At 47.7% G+C, this 14,452-nt stretch overlaps 1 protein-coding gene across 5 annotated transcripts in view; it reads right to left on the reverse strand.

Moving 5' to 3' along the window:
• Positions 1 to 14,452, reverse strand: part of LOC133392218 (uncharacterized protein MAL13P1.304) — a 63,645-nt gene that overhangs the window by 3,484 nt on the left and 45,709 nt on the right. The window lies entirely within an intron of this gene.

Consider the following 14,452-nt stretch of genomic DNA (forward strand, 5'->3'; position numbering starts at 1 on the left):
GAACTTTTTTCTGTGACCGAAAGACATAGTTCTTGTCAGAAATATTTGGTATCCCTGAAAAGGACTGTTTAAGTGGTTGTTGGGAGGAGGTGTTGCGGTGTTCCACAGAGCGAAAACACATTCTAACGGTCAATGTGGTGACCGTTAATCGCTATCACTTCCTGACAGCGTTTGGCCATATCGCCGATGAGCTTACGGCATTCGCTTCTGGGTATGCGTTTCCACATAACCTTGCAGCGTGTCCATAGATCATCGGCTGAACGTGCAGGCTGGTTCTTTAGCTGATGCTTGCGAGTTGACCACAGATTTTCAATCGGGTTGAGGTCAGGACTCAACGCAGGCCACGGTAGAACTTGCACATCCTTTATTCCACATCCAAAATTTTTTTCCTATTTTTATGTCCACCAGTGTACCCCGGACGCGGTAAGAAAAAAGAAAAAAAAAGAAGAAAAAAGATCGAGAGGAGGAAGAACGGTAAATTTGGAAAGGGGAGACCGTTCTGCCGTCCACACAGTGTGAGTATGCCAAAGCACGTGTTGAAAGAGAGAGAAAAAGTTGGAATAAACCGCATGTGAATGTGTGCATACAGCAAATGTAAACATGTGTGCCTCATCATTTCTATAAGCAATCCGAAAGGGGGGTGGAGCAAACACATTTGTATGCGTGAGGTGCAGAAGAAATCAGAGCGTGATAGTATGTGTGATCGCGATCGTTCGGGTGGAAGGTGTCTATGTGTGCGTGAAACCACATTTCCACTTCTTCTGCAAGTGGGTACGTAAGTGCCCTAGGACGCAAAAACCGACGGCGGCCTGTGTAATCTGAGCTCCCTACAAAGCTCTCCACAAAGCTCTCGTTTGCAGGCTTGTCGAGAGCTTCGCCACAGGCGCCCAAACCATCCGTCACGCACACATCTAAACGTTCTGGTTTCTTCAGCCACTCACGCATACCAATGTGTTTGCTCCACCCCCTTTTTCGGATTACTTATAGAAATGATGAGGCTGTTCACATTTGCTTTATGCACACATTCGCATGCTGTTTATTGAATAATATCCCTCTCCCTTCCCACATGTGTTTTAGCATACTCCCGCTGTGTAGACGGCAGAACGCTTTCCCCCTTCCAAATTTACCGTTCTTCCTCCTCTCGTTCTTCCTTCCTCCTACTGCGTTCGGGGTACCATCCGTGCTGCGCGTGTTCAGCTGGCTTCAGTTTAGTGATGACGTCATGAACAGGAGCTGTGCGTGTTGAACCGGCTTCTGTCAAGTAATGACGTCCTCACCGGGGGCTGAATGAAGCAATAACGAATGTAAGTAGTATGTATTACTATGGAGAGTTTAGCGCATAGGATTAGATCAAAACTTACCTTAATATTTAAAACTGGAAAACGTTTTCTTTCCGTCGCTCACTTCGAAGATTGTTGACGAGGCCAGCATGCAGTCGTTGATAAATAGCGCACACACCTGTTACTTTTTAGACGCCAAAGGTTAGTTGAATGTACCTGCACAAGCATACAGCAAGAAACTTACCTCAACAATTTGCTAGGATAAATCATTCTATAACTGAGGAAGAAGGAACGCGGCACAAAACGTAAATGAGCAAAGAACGTCGCACAAGAAACCACACCTTACTTCAGTACATCCTTCCATAGGGACAGTTCTGGACAGACTGAGGATACCTAACACCCGGATGAGCGCGATAGCAGAAAAATCATGGTGGATCGAGAGAGATGGGTAGACTTGGGTCAGCGTTATCCGCTGGTAAATGCATGTGTGTGTGACGAACGAAAGACTTTAAACCCCGCTTCCCCCGTATTTCATCTATAATTTTTCATCCATAATGATACACTGCACGACAGTGAGGTCGCCGTACATCTCGTATTGCTCGTCATTACAGCGGCTCCTCCATTGTCCTTCCACACATACGGGCCAAGTATCCTTCTGAGCATCTTCTTCTCGAACGCGGCTAAGAGAGCTTCTTCAGATTTGGACAGTGTCCATGTCTCAGAGGCTTATGTGAGTACTGGTACTATATAGGTACTATATAGTCCCAGCTTCGTCCGTCGCGACAGGTTCTTTGAGGTGAACTGATTTTTCAGGCTGTAGAATGACCGGTTGGCAGCCAGCATCCTTGCGCGCAACTCAGTTTCCATGATATTGTCGTTGCTGAGCTTTGACCCCAGATAGGTGAATTGTGGGACGACTTCAAACGTGCGTTCACCTATCTATACAACACGCCTACGTAGATTCTGATTATTTATTGGTAGGCCCGCTGATGTTGCCACCATCAGTTTGGTCTTTGCCTCGTTTATCTGCAATCCGAGGTTCTCTGCCGCCTGCTCGATCCCTTGGTAAGCTTCTGCTACATAGGAGATGCAGTATTCTTACGTTCGGTCACTTGTCTGCATTCATCGTCGAACCAGCCAGATTTGGTGTTGCCACGACGTGGTGGGAGTATATTTCTTGCACAGTTTATTATTTTTGTTTATAGAGCGTTCCACCTCTCGCTCGTAGTTTCATAATTGTTTTCCGGTAGTAGAGACTCTTCTCAAGCGGCTTTGAATTCCTGTTGGACAGTAATGTCCCTTATAGAGTCCGTGTTGAGCCGAGGCTGAGTGTTTTCTCGGCCCCTATTGTCGCGGGGGCGGGCGATTCTACAACGTATCACTAAGCCAACCAAGTAGTGATCGGAATCGATATTGGCTCCTCGATATGTTCTGACATTTAACAGACTCGACTGTCGTCGGCGGTCTTGACACGTGGTCGATCTTGGACCTGGAGAAGGATTCTCCATCAGGGTGCGCCCATGTATCCTTGTGGATTTTCTTACGCGCAAATTTGTTACTTCCAACAACCAGATTGCTCGCTGCGGCGAATTGGACCAATCTACTACCATTATCGTTACTGTGCTCATGCAGACTGTGACAGCCAGTGTATTGGCGGTACTTTGGCTCTCTACCGACTTTTGCGTTGAAGTCCCCCAGGATGATTATGAGATCATGCCTGGGGCACGTATCTATGGTTCTAGCGAGGCGGCCGTAAAACAGGTCCTTCTCCTCTTCCTCTTTCTCTTCGGTAGGGGCGTGAACGTTTATGAGGCTTATATTAAAGAATTTGCCTCGCATGCGCAGAGTGCATAGCCTATCGTTTATAGCCTTCAAATCCATGATTACGGGTTACAACCGGGGGTTTCATGCTCAGTGTCGCTAGGGCGTCATCAAGTTGTTTCAAGGCTCCGGATTTGCTAAGAGTGCGTACGTTCCATGAGCCCATTTTGATCGTTGTCCGGGGGCATTGCGTATGGTCGGTATCGTTAGTTCCGTTTTGTAACTTCCTGTTGCTTTCCGTAGTCGATTGTTCTATGAGACTGGGAGACTGACCCTGCACTCACGTGGCCGTTTTAATTAACTTTGGGTTGCCCCCTCCCCCCCCCCCCCCGACGTTTAGGCATCCAGTTTCTCGGAATACCCACCCCCCTCCTGGTTCGCCATATGCCATCATCCGCCCAAGGGGTTGGATCTAGCCCGTGTACCCAAGCTAGGATATATGGAGGCACATGTTACCACTCTGCACGACGAGGATGTGTTGGAATAGGAGTTGGATGGGAGAGCCTATGTTATCCCTCGGAGAGCTTCGGATCTCATCCCATTGCACAGCTTAAGATTTAATTCGAGATTAAGATTAAGAATTAAACAATACCTCAGGAAAGATATCACCAATATATCCTGTCGAATTAAAGGTAGGACTAGCGCGAGCGGACGAATCACCGCTCGCTCGTGATTCACAGTAAGCAAAATAGCCAGCTCGCTCGAATCATCGCAAAGAGTCATTTTGACCATGTCTAATGCATACTTAACAACATGCCCGTCATGGATTCAAGCCTCTAATAGACCGTGTCCCCATACGTAGAACTTGACTATTTTGCTATGGTAACAATAAGTCACTGAAAGCCAAGCTCACTTTCACTAGTGGGTACAGGCAGGCCTTGACCGACAACGGTTGTTGTGTCAAAGAAGAAGAAGAATGCATATATTTGGCAACACACGCTCTGCTGTGCAGTGAGATTTGTGCTCTGTGTCCAGTGGTGCAAATATACACACACGGAGTACGGCGTGGTTGGCTTGGCAGAAGCGCATAGTCAGCGCCTACACGCACGGTCCAAAACAGCCAAAGTCATACAAAATCATGAAAAAGTCTGCGCCCTTTTGTTCCGGCGTCCTCGTGAAGTTTACAGAGCCGAACTGAATAGTTGTGTTCGATAAACATGTGTGCGTATCAGGTAGCAGCATTTGTACTGCTTACCTGCCGTTTGACGCTGTGATACCGAGCGAGACGCATAGACAACGCGTCAGGACATGTGTAGCCGTTTAACTTTTCTATGTCTCATTTGCTTTGTCCTTGCCTTTAGATCCTGATGAGTGAAGCACGCATACTAGTGATGGGTAAAGTTGGAAAAAATCCGGAGTCGACTCCGATCCGACTCCGATAAATTCGGAATCGACTCCGGAAGGTAGGTCCGCGCTACAATATCCGGAGTCGTTCGGAGTCGTTCGGAGTCGTTCGGAGTCGTTCGGAGTCGTCCGGAGTCGCCCGGAGTCGGAGTCGTTCAGAGTCGTTCGGAGTCGGAGTCGTCCGGAGTCGTTCGAAGTCGTTCGGAGTCGTTCGGAGTCGTCCGGAGTCGCCCAGAGTCGGAGTCGTTCGGAGTCGTTCGGAGTCGTCGGAGTCGTTCGGAGTCGTTCGGAGTCGTCCAGAGTCGTTCGGAGTCGTTCGGAGTCGTGTGCAGTCGTTCGGAGTCGTCCGGAGTCGCCCGGAGTCGGAGTAGTCCGGAGTCGTTCGGAGTCGTTCGGAGTCGTCGGAGTCGTTCGACTGCAGACGACTCCGAACGACTCCGGACGACTCCGGACGACACCGGACGACTCTGACTCCGGGCGGATCTAGTGGTTCCATTTTGGCGGAATCGGAATCGAACTAACAATAGTCGGAGTCGGATCGGAGTCGTGGGTGCGCTACATACAGCACATCACTAACGCATACCATTCGGGTACGTTCGGGGTATAAGCCCTGTCCCTCTCATGTTAATGGTAAAGATAGAATCTTATGCAATCGGCTCTGCATTCGGACGTGGGCAGGCCCGTGAGCGTCATGTGGATGCTCGCATACAGTCTGTTCCCGAGTTACGCGGTTCTCGACTTAGGCCCGGGTCTATGAAAATGTTGCCGGAACATTTGTTGCCAAATCGTATGGACGAACTGTAAAACTCATGTTGCGGGAACATTTTTGTTGCAAGAGAAACAAATCGATTAGTTTCATGTTTATCTGTTGCATGAACATTTTTGGACTTGTTTGCAAACCAAAACGGATAAAAAATAATTGCAGCTTAATTTTAAAATGTTTTGGTGAGTGAATATGTGCATAGTGTTTTAAATAAACAGGAATATCTAAAAATGTTACCATCGAACAAATGTTGCCACAACAAGTTCATAGACCCAGGCCTTATGCGGTTTCGGAGATACGCGGTTTTCTAAATTTGACAGACCACATGTCAAATCAGTACAATTTGCTTCAAGTTCGGTAAAAAATGCATTTGTGACCGCGCGGCTACATGAGGTGAAATATACAGCGAAATGAACTATTTGACAGGTGAAATATCTGACAGGTAAAGGTAAAGGGTTGGGGGAGACACAACATCCGCTTTCGAATCTCACTTAAAAATAATATCTTCTTAAGCAGAACATTCCCTAATTGGAATAAATAATGAACTGTTGACTCAAAATGGACGAAATACTCCATATTGAAGTCATTCAATGGGTCGAGTTACAATTTTGTGCACGTTATTTGTTTACATTGCACATCAGCTGGTTACTGTGATGCTTTATCCGTCAGATATTTCGCCTGTCAAATAGTTCATTTCGCTGTATATTTCATCTCATGAGGCCTCGCGTTGATAACTAATTGAAACCGCTGGAAAGCCAGAAATGGGGCCTTTCACGATTCTAGTTAGTTTTTTGTATGGAGTTTGACAGTTGGAGGCTGAAATCATGTAAACACTCCATACAAAACCACACAAAAAACTAGTCTGCAATTTTCAGTCTAGATTATTCTAGCCTCAAAGCTAGAATTAGATTCGAGTACACTTTAAATTAAACAGATCACGTGGTGGAATCTAGAATCAAAGTGTATGTAGTCCAGGTGGTCTCATAGTATGTTTTTTTTTAAACCAAATTTGAACATCACTTATTGACAGGATGGGTAACAACTTTTGTACAAACATGCTTTCTGGAGGCTTGACAAATACTCATAACACTCTTAAAATCTTCGTTCAGAAACAGAAGCGATAAAAATTTGCCTTCTGAATTCGTACACCTTGGGATAAGCCCACCTGTATATTATACCGACTTAGATAGCTGCTCGAAAACTGCTATAAAATGCAAACAGCTGACGGGCTGAAATTTCAGCCTATCAACTTGAAACGGAAAGGACCCTAATATTAGAATTGTCTGCTCGAAAAATATCAAATAAATGATAAAGTGTATAAAAGTACTAAATTAAATCACAAACTCCGAGTAATCAACAGTATTTCATTCAAAAAATGTGAAATTCGATTTACGCGAATATTCGAGCTACGCGGATTCGACGGGAACGCAGAAACCGCGTAACTCGGGAACAAACTGTACACACTAGGCATGGGCAATTTTTCAGTGAACGTGTGCAATGCAGGGGAAAGAGGGGCAAAATGGGAAAATACCACAAAACATAATTTTATTTCATTATTGTATGCCTCCACCCTTTATCTTTGTATTAAAATTGTCTTTCTTCCGATCTTCTACAAGTATAACTCATGCTTATAGTGTCTGTGATGCCCCTATTCCCCGTGCGTCCTTGTCTAAGGATCTTGGCGTCTTCTTTGACCCGAGTCTTTCTTTCAAGGAGCACACGGACTATGTCATCAACAAGGCCAACAAAAGTCTTGGTTATATTTGTCGCATGTCCACTGAAATTCGTGATCCCTTTTGTCTTAAGTCCCTTTATTGTTGTTGGGTCCGTTCCGTACTGGAATATGCCTGTGTCATCTGGTCTCCTGTCCAACTATCTCTGCTCCAAAGGATTGAGAGGATCCAGAGACGTTTTACAAGGATCGTATTTCGTAGGTCGCTGGGTCATCACTCTATTCCGCTTCCTTCGTATGACGATAGATGCACTCTATTAGGCCTTGCCAAGTTGGAGCACCGCTTCTCGGTCGCTCAGGCTTCTTTCGTCGCTGGCATATTGCTCAATACGATTGATACCCCTTCACTTCTGTCGCGCTTACATTTGTATGCACCTTGTCGCACCTTACGTTATCGTTTTCGTCTCCAGTTACCTATATGTCGTACACGTTTTGCTCGCAATGAGCCTTTTGTAAGAGCTATGTCGTCTTTTAATAGTACTTCTGATCTGTTCGATTTCAACATATCCTATCCTGTCTACCGATCCCGTCTTCGCTCCTTTTCCGTACCATAAACTCCTTCCAACTCCTTCGTGAATAATTGTATACTATAGTCAGTAAGCACTTTTGCTGTAACCCAACGTGGCCGAGCAATTAATAAAATAAAAATAAATAAATAAATAAATAAATAAATAAATAGAATGAAAACAACTTAAAATCATGAAAACAGTGTAAAATAAAAGTTGATGTTTTACGAGAAGCTATTTTGATATGCGGAGTAAAATGAACATAGCCCTGGGACAAAATGAGCATATGTACACAAACTGTGAAACGTTAAAACACTGGAGCAATATGGACCACAACACCTGCGCTTAGGGAATGGTCTATGTTTTAGCTCACGTTTCGTGAAATGTAAATAAGTTCCATCTTTTGTTTTGCTGTTCAGGAAAACCCTTAAATTTCTTCCAAAATATGTTATCAAAATAAAAACAGTTTTTACATGTTTAAATCTACAAAATCAAATCTTTTGAAGTTGTGCTTGTTATCATTATTGAGGCGACAAATACAACACCATAGCCAACATAGTAGTGATGGGAAAAATGAAGTTTTTGTCGGAATCGATTCCGACTAGCTCCGCAGTTTTCTGGAATCGATTCCGGATAGTAGGTCCGGAATCAGTTTCCGGAATCGATTCCGGAATCGGTTCCGGAATCGACTCCGGAATCGGCTCCGGAATCGGCTCCGGAATCGGCTCCGGAATCGGAATCGGTTCCGGAATCGACTCTGGAATCGGCTCCGGAATCGAAGTCGGCTCTCGAATCGGAAATGGCTCATAAATTAGAATTGGCTACCAAACGGAGTCAGTTTCGGCATCGCCATAAAAAAGGCGTTTGGGTCCAATCATACTACGTATTGCTAACCGCAAAAATCCAAATTTACTAGTAAAAGATCCATTCTCATGGAGATTCCCGGACTGATTTTGCTCCGGAGTCAACATCGGAATCGGCTCCGGAGCCAACTCCGGAATCGGCTCCGGAATCGGCTCCGGAGCCAACTCCGGAATCGGCTCCGGAATCGGCTCCGGAATCGGCTCCGGAATCGGCTCCGGAATCGGCTCCGGAATCGGCTCCGGAATCGGCTCCGGAATCGACTCCGGAATCGGCTCCGGAATCGGAATCGATTCCATCATCGGAATCGGCTCCGGGATTGATTCCGAAGACGGAATCGGAATCGGGTAGGTCCGATTCCGAGCTCCCACCACTACAACATAGCCTCAGAGAGGTTGGGTGTCAGAGGTGCGGCCGGTGTGTATTTGCTTGACTCCGTACTGTAGTGGATGAAAAGTTGCGAATATCGACCCAGTTTTGCGTTTGAATTGTCAAAGTCGATAGTTAATGGTATTCTGAATTAGAAAAAGGTGAAGTTTATGTGAGAGCAATGCAATAGCTCAATACAAATTGGTGAATATTATTGCGCAAATTCAATAACATTCACACATACACACACGGCACACAACTGGGAGGAAATAAAAAAAAACCGCGGGATTGAAAGATCCAACTCGGTTTATACGATCAGATCGAGGATCCAGAAGGTGTGGGGAATTTTTGAATCGGCGGTTGGGGAGCTGTGTAAATCGGTAGCGCTTGGAGTTGGTGACCGTCAAATGAAGGTCTCTCAAGTGGCGCCGGTGGTAGGCAGACATTTCTACGGTTCATAAGAAAACCAGGTAAGGCAAAATGGCTGCTTTTGGGAGAAGCACTCGATCCAGTGGCCTCTCTTCAGACGGCCGCCAAACCAGTGCATGTACCGCAACCATGGCAAAGACAACCAGCAACACCGTGTCGTCTTCCCAGCGTCCTAGCATGGCTGCCACTACGAAGTCAGCTACTTCCCCGGATTTGCTTGAACTCCGTGAAGCGGTGAAAGAGATGAAGGCTATGCTTGCTGTATCATAGGCGGAGAACGCGCGTCTACATCAGGAGATGGCGGAGACGCGTCTCTTGCTCGCGAGGTGGCAACAAAAAGCCGAACGTCGGGAAGAGAAACTTAGGGCTGACCATCAACGCGAGTGCGAGTCGTTGAATGCGCTCTTGGCTCAAGCCATTGGCAAGGAGCAGGGACAAAAGCAGCAGCATTGGGATCAGCAACAAGGGACACGACAGCAGCAGGAGCCCCGTTTTTCCACGTCGTCACTTCAACGCATAGTTCCAACGTGATGCAACTAATCGACTCTGACGAGGATGATGATCAGGGCAGTTTCTCCGAGGTTGTTCGTCGTAAATACCGCGGGCAGAGCACCGGTAAGCCGAGTGATCCGCGAAGATCCGTTGCACAAGGCACTAGAAGATCACATCGGTATTGGAAACCGCACTCGGGCTGAACTGCTGAGAATAAAGATCAGCAAATCTGCGGATTCTGCATTGATGCTTGCCGAGGTACGAGAAATTATCGGTTCTTTGGGAGTGGCCCGTTTGGTAACGGAGATGGGCGAGGTCATCGTAAGCCATATTGACCCGCTTGTAGAGGAAGCGGAAGTGATTTCCGCACTGGACGAAGAGCTAGAGGGTAACGCTGGAGTGGTTACTATCAACATGTGGCGGCTTTCGGACGGAACTCAACGGGCACGGGTACGCCTTCCGGCCAAAAAGATTATAACCATCGACGGTAAAAAGGTAAAGCTGGGTGGGTGCATCAGCAACATCAAACGTGCACCACCCACTCCCGTAGAACGGCTACGCTGCTATCGGTGTCTTGAATTGGGACACATTTCTCGCGATTGCCGTTCAACAGTCGACCGACAAAACACGTGCATAAGATGCGGGACCGAGGGCCATAAGGCTAAATCCTGCAAGGCCGATATTAAATGTGCCGTATGCGGTGGTGATCATCGCGTCGGCCGCAGCTCATGCGTCCGTCCAGCATTGAGATGTTCCCTGTAATACGAGTTTTGCAGGCGAATCTAGGCGGCGGTCGTGATGCTCAAAATCTGGTGCTCCAGACCGCCGGTGAAGAACGTATTGAGGTCGTCGTGCTTTCTGAACTATACAGGCCCCCAGAGAACAACGGAAGGTGGGCTTTTGACCCGTTGAAAAGCGTAGCAATAGTTGCCACTGGCCAATATCCGATACAACGGGTATGGACTAGTGATGTTTCGGGCCTGGTAGCAGCGGAGGTTGGAGGCATTACTTTCATCAGCTGCTACGCTCCTCCTCGCCTCAACGTCAATGAGTATGAGAGCTACCTGGAAGCTGTGGAGCTTGAAGCCTGTTCCCACGCAAAAGTCATAATCGCCGGTGATTTCAACGCATGGGACGAGGAGTGGGGAAGCACTAGATCCAATGAGAGAGGAGTTGGGTCTCCAAGTGCTAAATCGCGGTGTTACCCCTACATTTCGGACCTATGATGAGATCTGATCAAGTGTCATCGACGTCACCTTCGCGAGCTCGTTCATCACCCACGATGATACATGGTCAGTGAGCCCTCTATATACGGCATCAGACCACCGATATGTGTCCTATTCTGTTAGGCTAACAGCATCAGCATCATCCGGACAGCGAACATAGCCACAGCAAACAGGATTGCCACCAAACCATCAGCCTTCACAACAGAGCAATGATATTCCACCATCTTGAAATCGCCTACAGCACGCCGGCAGGAGGTGAAAAACAACACAATTTTCCGCTGAAGCGTTCATAGAGACACTTCGCTCACTACGATTCGAGCAGCGTGCGGTTACGCATGAGACCATGGTCGTAATCATGCTGAAAGCATGCGATCAAACAATGCAGCGCGCATCTAAACTCCACCGAGACCCGCATGCCGATATGTATTGGTGGACACCGGAGTTGGCGCAACTTCGCAAGGACTGCGAAGCAGCGAGAGATCGCGTGCAGAGAACGATGGATCTGGAGGAAAGGAGCTTCGCATCGGCGGACTACAGGACAGCTAGGAGTGAGCTAAGCCGAGCAATTAGAGTCAGCAAAAGAACACAGTTCCAGGAGCTAATAAATACTGCGGAGGAGAACGAATTCGGCACTGGTTTTCAGGTCGTTATGTCTCACCTCCGTGGCAATCGAACGCCACCAGAGACGCAACGAGATAGACTGGAGCTTATCGTGTCCGACCTTTTCCCGATACGCCCATCCTTTGAGTGGCCCGAGACCACTGATCCAGCAGAGACAGAACGTCATCGACCAGTCCTGTGACTCCGGTAAATGAGATCGAACTAAAACTCATAGCCAGTCGAATGAGTAACCGCAAAGCTCCAGGGCTGGACGGTATACCTAATGCCGCCGTGAAGACCGCCATCATGGAGTTCCCGGAGGTTTTCAGAGCATTGTATCAGGACTGTCTCAACCGCGCCGTTTTTCCGGGGCAATGGAAGCGGCAGCGCTTGGTACTTCTTCCGAAGCCAGGGAAACCTCCAGGAGAGAGTGGTTCGTATCGCCCCCTGTGCATGCTTGATGCACTGGGGAAGGTACTCGAGCGCCTTATCTTAAACCGGCTGAACGAGCACCTGGAAGATTCTGCTGAGCCGAAGCTTTCCGACTGCCAGTTCGGATTCAGGAAAGGGCGCTCAACTATTACCGCGATTCAACAAGTGGTCGACGCAGGAAAGAGAGCGATGTCGTTCCGCCGCACGAATCGGAGGGATGAACGCTTCCTATTAGTGGTCGCGCTGGACGTCCGCAATGCCTTTAATACGGCCAGCTGGCAGTCCATCGCCGAAGCATTGCGGACCAAAGGAGTTCCTATCATAAGGAGTTACTTCGAAGATTGCCAGTTACTTTTCGAAACCAGCGAGGGCCCCGTCGAACGGCCCGTCACCGCCGGAGTTCCACAGGGGTCCATATTGGGCCCCACGTTGTGGAATATAATGTATAACGGGGTACTAGACATGCAGTTTCCGTCCGGGACAGTAATCGTCGGATACGCCGATGACTTGGTGCTGTTGGTCCCGGGTACGTCAACGGAAGCGGTGCAGGCAGCAGCGGAGGAGGCGGTTGCACAAGTACAGCAGTGGATGGCGCAGCATTGTCTGGAACTTGCTCCGGCGAAAACGGAAACCGTGCTTATTGCCAGTGTGAAGCGCCCGCGACAAGTGGTCATCCGCATTGGAGATGTAGAGGTACGATCGTCGCGCTCCATTAAGTACCTCGGCGTGATGCTGCACGATCACCTCTCCTGGCTGCCACACGTTCGGAAGGTGACCGAGAAAGCGACTCGTGTTGCGGTCGCTGTCTCGCGACTGATGCGGAACCACAGCGGTCCAAGGACGGCCAAGTCGAGGCTGTTAGCGCATGTGGTAGAATCGATACTGAGGTACGCGGCTCCCATATGGTCGGAGGCGCTCGAGACCAGGGAGTGTCGTAGGCTGCTGCAACGTGTCCAATGGAGGACAGCAATCAGGGTGGCACGAGCATTCCGTTCTGTAAGGTACGAGACGGCCACCCTGCTCGCCGGTCTGACACCGATATGCCACCTGGTAAAAGAAGATGCCCGCGTGTACAACCGCATACATGCACCTGAACGAACGGAAACACGGGACGAGATTCGAAGGACGGAGCGTTAGCAGACCATCAGAAAACTGGTAACAAGAATGGGACGATGACGCCGCCAGCGTCGGAGCCAGTCGATACACACGATGGGCCTGCGAGCTGGAGCCGCGTATGCGAAGCCGCTCGTCGTATAACGGCTGAGCTTCAGCGGTGCTGGGACGAGGAAAGGGCTAACCGAGCAGAACAGGAGATAATCGAACACGACGAAGAAATCGTGAACATGGAGGCGCGTCGTACGGCAGTAGCAGCAGCACGAAACGAACGACGCAACGCTGCACGGAGAGCGGCTAGAGCGCAACGCAGGGAAGAACAGAGCACCGGGCTTCGTCTAACTCCACCAGCGTCACCAACGACGGCAGCTCGCCGTGAGACAAACAGGCCGAGTTCGGCGAGGTATAGACAGAGGCGGCGACAACAAACAGGAAGGGACTTGCAGCGCCTTTTTGGAGCGTATTGCGTATTGCACAAATGTGTAAGGTCCATGCACCACATACCCCTCACAAAAAAGCCCTCGCGGGACAGTTTGTAGGGGACGGGAGAGGGTTTTTTTTTATATATATTTATATATGTAATATAATAAAGAACCCGCTGTTTAAAAAAAAACAACATAACCTCACCAAGCGCCGTATGTCAAAAGCATCTACCGTGAATCATTTTTGTATTTTTTGTTATATCGCCTTGCTTTCTGCAGACAAAATGTATAGAAATATCATATTTTTAAAAACATATCTTGTAAAACTTCAACGCATCCCTGTGACACTGGTTTAAGCTTATTTTCTAAGTGGCGAAAATTACATCAATATGCTACTAAAATTTATTTTGCATTTTTCTTGGTTATTTGTTATGTAAGGGTTATGAAACTTATATGATGTCCATAGAACACTCTGATAAATACATTTTGAGCATTGGAAAGTATCTTTGTAGTGAAATAATGCTTAAATAGTGGGTGCCCATTTTGCCCCACATGCCCATTTCGTCCCGCTTTCCGCTGCACACATTCACGCAGTAGGCTTTAAATATTTTCAGTCCAGTGAGGTTTATGGTTGGGTGGTGTTACAGCCCCTGGCAGTCAGCGGATAAACCGCGTAAAAATGGAAATCATTCTTATGTGAGGTAAGTAAAAGTGATTAAAATTATCAACCAACATCTCCCCTCCTAATTAATATCATTTTTCTTCCATTTCATGTATGTTTCACGGCGAACGGAGACAACAAAATCTGCGGTTGTGTCGTAGTGCAGGTGGCCCGTACAGTGCAGTGAGAAGAACCAGGATCAACAGCAATGAGGAGCAGAAAGTGCTGTGCTGATTTTTTTTTTTCACTTTGCGAGTGTAAAAAGTGTTTTTTTAATTATGTGCGTTAATTTAGAATTAAGTGCGGTGATTATTGTGCATGTGTTGGGTTTTTTGTATTCTACGTTGGTTCGATATTCAATAAATCTAATTATGGGGCCCTTTCCGTTTGAAATTCGTAGG

The sequence above is a fragment of the Anopheles gambiae genome, chromosome 2 (genome assembly GCF_943734735.2).
Source record: "Anopheles gambiae chromosome 2, idAnoGambNW_F1_1, whole genome shotgun sequence".
In the NCBI taxonomy this organism is placed as follows: Eukaryota; Metazoa; Arthropoda; class Insecta; order Diptera; family Culicidae; genus Anopheles; species Anopheles gambiae.